Below are 7,500 nucleotides of genomic sequence, written 5' to 3'. Positions count from 1 at the left end.
TTACTGAAATGAAATCTGAAGTAGCTTAAGATATACAATTTATATCATATATCATTTCCGCCTACACATATTGAAGCTTTTAAATCAGTACTTCTTAGTTTACCAAAATGAAATCTAAAGTAAACTGTAAAAAAAAAAAAAAAAACAGCAATTTTTAACGGAAATTCTCCGTAAAAATATACTGCTTTCAACCGTATTTCAGTAAAATACAAGCGACCATAATTTTACTTTGCTTTATTATTATCTTTTAAGGGTTGGCGACCGTAATATCACTCTTTTACTTTATTATAACCATTTTTAAACGGTAAAAATCCTGGAATACATGTTGCCAGACTTTTACCATTTTAATGCAAATATTTAAGTGTAGCTTAAAATCAGATAACAGGAAAAAGGCATAAAATCATACAACAGATTAAAAAAAAAAAAAACATTTGAAAGACACCGGACAATAATTTCATTCGCTTCCGAAAGAGGCAGAAAAAAATGGCTAATAATGAAACACTTGTCTTCCATTTGCAACTTGAGTCTCTTCAGACTATGAACGTGGGTAACAGGGAACCTTCTTTCCTATAAACGTTTGATATATTAACTTATAATTTCCGAAAAACGTTTGTAAAATGTGACGTTATTCTATTTCCCTTATTTGCTATCAAATGATCATGGTTTAAGTATGAAATAGAATGTAATTAGATCAATTTTATCTTTTTTACATAAAATTATATTTGCTTTGAGTTTATGTCGTTATAATTATATTTCCTATAAAAGCAAACAATTTTTATTTTAGTTGGCTGAATGTTTATATAAAATTATGTATAATACGCCTGCATATCTCATATATATACATAAACATTTATACTGTATATGTATATATATATATATATATATATATATATATATATATATATACATATATATGAATGTTTATATATATTCATGCACAAAATATATGTAAGTGAGCATATACATACATATTAAATAAATAAATATATATATATATATATATATATATATATATATATATATATATATATATATATATATACATGTATGTATATATATACATATATATGCAGATACATACATACATATATATACAGATATATATATATATATATATATATATATATATATATATATACATATATATATATATATATATATATATATATATATATATACTGTATACATACACACACATACACATTTATAGTCGGTAGGTTCGGGTAAAAACAAGAACCTCGTAGTATTATCTCAATAAAAAAAATTAAATAAACATTCAAGCAATCTATAAACAGAATAAATTTAAAAAAAAAAATATTCCAAAATAACAATTTCCCCATATGGCAACCCAGGACGGGAATGATAATATCTGTTTTCTTATCTCCTTCTATTAATAACCTCAATTGTCTCGTACGAAGTCTAGTGAAATAAAACATGAACACTATTTCGAAAGATTTCTTTCATTTCAGCCTAACCTTTCAGAGTTTCATACTCTTTCATAATGTCTATCTGGTTTTATGAGGTTGTGCATGTTGAGGCAAGGTAAGGTGAAGGATGATATGGAGAGAAGGGGTTTGGTGGATGAGGATGCCTTTGATAGAAGGCATTGGAGAGCGCTGATCAGGCAACCAACCCCTTAATGTAGGGATGACAGTGGGAAAGAAGATAATTGGGACTTTGGAGATAAGGTGAAGGATAACATGGAGAGAGGAGGTATGGTGAAAGAGGATGTCTTTGATAGAAGGCATTAGAGAGGGCGTATCAGGCAACCGACCCCTTGATGTAGGGATGACGGTGGGAAAGAAGATAACTGGGACTTTGGAGATAAGGTGAAGGATAACATGGAGAGAGGAGGTATGGTGAAAGAGGATGTCTTTGATAGAAGGCATTAGAGAGGGCGTATCAGGCAACCGACCCCTTGATGTAGGGATGACGGTGGGAAAGAAGATAACTGGGACTTTGGAGATAAGGTGAAGGATAACATGGAGAGAGGAGGTATGGTGAAAGAGGATGTCTTTGATAGAAGGCATTAGAGAGGGCGTATCAGGCAACCGACCCCTTGATGTAGGGATGACGGTGGGAAAGAAGATAACTGGGACTTTGGAGATAAGGTGAAGGATAACATGGAGAGAGGAGGTATGGTGAAAGAGGATGTCTTTGATAGAAGGCATTAGAGAGGGCGTATCAGGCAACCGACCCCTTAATGTATTGATAACGATGGGAAAGAAGAAAATTAGTGGTATTTTACCAATAAAATAGGTTCATCCACGATTCAGCAATTGACTGAAAAATGGCTAAATGTGGTTTTTCAGATTAGTTATCCCATTCAGTCTGAATCAAATCTCTGAATATTAATAGCTCATGGTTCACATTCAACATTCTATGAGGTAGCTCATGTTGTGGCAGTTATATAATGTATAACTACATGTTGAATGATAACTGAAGCAGTGACTACTATGTGGTCTTTCAATTTAGTCACCCCATTTAATCTGAATAAACAAAGCCAATCCAACACCTTCTAAAAAACATAACAGACACCTCACGCGTCTCGAACTGTCGACCTAACCGCGCCAGGACTCCTCGCTGCTGGGAGGAAGGACGCTGGTGACTGGTACATTATATGAATATACGCTACCAGGGTCAAAGTGATGTCAGGCAGGGCAGCCAATCGGGACTACGGTCTACCCTAAAGCCAAAGCAAAATCCTTCAAAAAGAAGGCAACCTTGCTTACCCAATACAAATGATAAAAAGTAAGTTAATAGAAGAACATTCAGTCTGAATCAAATCCCAATAGGTTCAGGTATATATATATATATATATATATATACTGTATATATATATACATATATATATATATATATATATATATATGTGTGTGTGTGTGTGTGTCCTTTATATTTGGATAAAACACTATCTAAATGACGAAAACTTGTCACCCATTGCAATGATAAGATGGCTTTCCTAGTGGTTATGTTAATTTACAGAAGATTGAATAATGAAGATATCATATGGTTAATCACTTTATACCTAATACCAACAAATGGTTGAATTAGTTACAATAAGTTAGTTCATTTTGAATATTCAAACAATATTTTATTTCTCTATTCGCGTGATAAACTGAAACCATTTCTAATATAAATGAAAGATAAGATTTTTACTCGTGTAATTGTAAAAAAAACAACCGCTCACCTCAAACTTGTTGGGATTCGTCCTTATATAACCATGAGTATCAACCAAAGCTTATTATGTCAGATGTAGCAAACACCCAGATAAAAGAATCGGGTATTAAGGTGGAATCTAAACCACGTTAATCAAACATCATCAAACATGAATGCTCTCCAGATATCTAGGTGAGATTTCAATGGAAAGCCAGTTTAAAACAGATTTCTGGTGAACTGACTTACAATATTATGCTCTCCTGAAATCTAGGTGAGATTTCAATGGAAAGCCAGTTTAAAACAGATTTTTGGTGAACTGACTTACAATATTATGCTCTCCTGAAATCTAGGTGAGATTTCAATGGAAAGCCAGTTTAAAACAGATTTCTGGTGAACTGACTTACAATATTATGCTCTCCTGAAATCTAGGTGAGATTTCAATGGAAAGCCAGTTTAAAACAGATTTCTGGTGAACTGACTTACAATATTTATCGTGATTCATGAAAGATCCGTTTATACTGAATAGGTCCCTTAATATTATGTGTTATCTTTCCTGAAAAGATGTGATCTTTCTAAAGAACGTGCGCGTCCAATATCTTATTTAAACAATTGATTAATTCAAGAGAAATTAGTTTTTAAGAAAGGTAAAGTTTTATACTAAAACATAAGGTAATAATTTTGATTACTGAAGAAGTAAAAGGAATGTATTACTCTACTGAAGGATATGATAATTTCTATGCTAAATTAAAACTACAATTTCACTGTGCAGCGAGATTCTTATTATACTGGGTGATCACAGAATTAAGCCATAGTTGAAAAATAATCTGACTGGATGTAGAATTTTGTCAAGGTTACCCCCAAAACATAAGGTAATTATTTTGATTACTGAAAAAGTAAAGGGGATTTATAACTACTGAAGAATAGGATACTATTTTTTATGCTAAATTGAAATATAATTTCACTGTATAGCGAGATTCTTATTATATTGGGTAATCACAGAATTAAGCCATTGTAGAAAAATAATCTGACTGGATATAGAATTTTGTCAAGCTTCCCCCATAAAACATAAGGTAATTATTTTGATCATGAAAAAGTAAAAGGAAATTATGACCACTGAAGAATAAGATATTTCTTTATGCTAAATTGAAATATAATTTCACTGTATAACGAGATTCTTATTATACTGGGTGATCAAAGAATTAAACCATAGAAGAAAAATAATCTGGCTAAATGTAGATGTTTATACCATGAAGGAAAATCTACAATTTATTGCAAAGCAAACTCGACAGATTAATGTGACGAGGGATTGTTACGATAGCCTGTCTGTCTGTCTGTATAGATTGCCTTACCTTGTGTAAGACACGGGCTCTTGCCGTTGGGCAGCCCAAAATACGATAGCCAGCTGGAAATGCGTGTTTCTGAACTCTGTCATCAAGGAAGACCCATATTTCAATTAGAAGCAAATTGGTGTTATTTTGAAATGATATTAACAGCTAGAAAAAGGAAAATCCCGGAATGCCATTAACAGGTAACAGCGAGCAATACCATATTGATCCTAATAAGTAACAAAGGGAAATCACGGGTTCACTACAACAAATAAGAAATTGACCCTATTATTATTATTATTATTATCATTATTATTATTATTATTATTATTATTATTATTATTATTATTATTATTTGCTAAGCTACAACCCTTGTTGGACAATCAGGATGCTATAAGGTCAGGGGACCCAACAGGGAAAATAGCCCAATGAGGGAAGGAAACAAGGAAAAATATAATATTTCAAGAACAGTAACATTAAAATAAATATTCTGTATATAAACTATAACACCTTCACCAAAACAAAAGAAGAGAAATTAGATAGAATACTGTGCCCAAGTGTACCCTCAAGCAAGAGAACTCTATCCTAAGACAATGGAAGACCATGGTACACAGGCTATGGATCTACCCAAGACTAGAGAACAATGGTTTGATTTTGGAGTGTCCTTCTCCTATAAGAGATGCTTACCATAGCTAAAGAGTCTCTTCTACCCTTACCTAAAGGGAAGTGGTCACTGAAGAATTACAGTGATAAGAAAGGGAAATCACGAGTTCACTGCAAAAATAACAAATAACAATAGGAAATCAACAGGTTAAAAAAAAAAAAAGGAAATCACGGACTCAAATCAACAGGTGACAAAGGCATAAAACAGATTACCATCAACAATTAACATAGCAACGACACACACTGAAATAAACTCGTAACAAATGGAAACTATGAAGTTTTAAAGACCGCTCATGAATGGCAGAAGCAAGGGACAGTGACGTTGCCCTTTCAAGCAGGACAATGCCCTAGAGACTGACGATATTACATATGATCAGCGCCCGAGCACCTTCTATAGCCAAGCTAGGCCCATGGAGGGCCAGGCAATGGCTGCTGATGACCCTGCAGATAGACCTTTAGGATCCCCCAAACCCCTCATCATTAGCTTACAAGGGTGGTGAGGTTGTAGCGACCAAAGAAAACGAAGAAGTTTGAGCGGAACTCGAACCCCAGTCTGGCAATCATCAGGCAAGGACGCTACCACCAAGCCACCACAACCTTGAACTGCCATCAACAATTAACCATGGGAAATCATAAAGGGATTTTCCATAACATTAAACTTCTCTTGAAAAACAATTTATAAATTCAAAGCAAGATTTCCCCTGTTATTCTCGAATAGCTTCACTACCCAACAATAGAAAAGTCGTGTAATTTCCTGAATCAAAAATTCTGAGATAAAGTAAATTCAAAGAAATGATTCATAGCTATATATTATTTGCAGGTTATTATGAAGCGAGTCGGAAACGTATCTGAAAAACAGTGTGGTGGAATTTTATCATTTTTAGTAAGGGATATTGGGATAAAGCAGTGTTCAATGATGACGTCAAGAACTCGGCCCCTCCAGGCTCCTCGACACTAAAACCCCCTCCCCCCCCCCCCGACCCCCGCGGTTGAAGCCGATAGTTGACCCCAGAGAGTAAGTTGGGAATATCAGGATTGCCAGGTTTTCTAAATGAGAAAAGGCCAACTTCTAATCAGCTGTAGCTTTAAAAGGGAAACCCATTAGTAGAAGAAGACAAGAAATACAGTACGGGAAATTTTTAACAGTGTAGGAGTCCAAATTTGGAGACCTTACTTGGTCTGAAGCTGATGATTTTCGTGTTATTGTTATCTGTAACAAATACAGTATTGGTTCTTAGGAGACAGTTGTCAGCGGTCAACACGTGAACTTAAGTCGTCCCTGAAAGTTCAAAATTTATTTGTTAAAGTTGTTAACTCCGCTGAAGGCTGTCATCATAATTAATCCGTAAAAGGGAGGTAGGGATAATTAAAGGACATAATTTAAGGTATTTTGAGTTCACAAAAAAAAAAAAAAAAAAAAAAAAAAAAAACTATAGTCCATTTCTTTTAGCGAGGCAGATTTGCACAGACTCGCAGCGGTGCCCTTTTAGCTCGGAAAAGTTTCCTGATCGCTGATTGGTTAGAATTATCTCGTCCAACCAATCAGCGATCAGGAAACTTTTCCGAGCTAAAAGGACACCGCTGCGAGTCGGTGCAAATCTGCATCGCTAATAGAAATTGACTATAGTCTGCATATACTTTTCAAGATTTACTTTTTCTTTCGTAAAAAAATTGACTTCATTTCGTCTGGTTTCTTGAAAAGTTATCAACTAGAAAAATGAATTCATACTTTTGAAACCAAGTACATGCATGGTTTGTTTTCTTTAAAGCTTTTAACTAAAAGATTTATCTATACTTTTGAAATAAACACGCACAAATATCTAATACTTTTGTATTCCTAAAGCTTATAACTTCTCACTTATGCTATGATTTTGACAATGAACTAAAGACTCTTCATTAGTTTTACGAGAGGCATAACCTGTATTCAGATTAGAGCAGAAGGGGAGCTCATCACTCTTGGTAAATATTATTATTATTATTATTATTATTATTATTATTATTATTATTTATTATCATTATCATTATCATTATTATTATTATTATTATTATTATCATTATCATTATTATTATTATTATTATTATCATTATTATTATTATTATTATTTTTATTATCATCATCATCATCATCATTATTATTATTATTATTATTATTATTATTATTATTACCAACTAAGCTACAACCTTGGTTGGAAAAGCAAGATGCTATTAGCCCAAGGGCTCCAACAAGGAAAAATAGCCCAGTGAGGAAAGGAAATAAGGAAATAAATAAACAATATATGAGGTAATGAAAAATTAAAAATTAAATATTATTATTATTCCCAACTAAGCTACAACCTTGGTTGGAAAAGCAAGA

This window comes from Palaemon carinicauda, chromosome 5 (genome assembly GCF_036898095.1).
Source record: "Palaemon carinicauda isolate YSFRI2023 chromosome 5, ASM3689809v2, whole genome shotgun sequence".
In the NCBI taxonomy this organism is placed as follows: domain Eukaryota; kingdom Metazoa; phylum Arthropoda; class Malacostraca; order Decapoda; family Palaemonidae; genus Palaemon; species Palaemon carinicauda.
The sequence above is the reverse complement of the archived record's forward strand: the minus strand, read 5'-3'. Positions refer to the sequence as shown.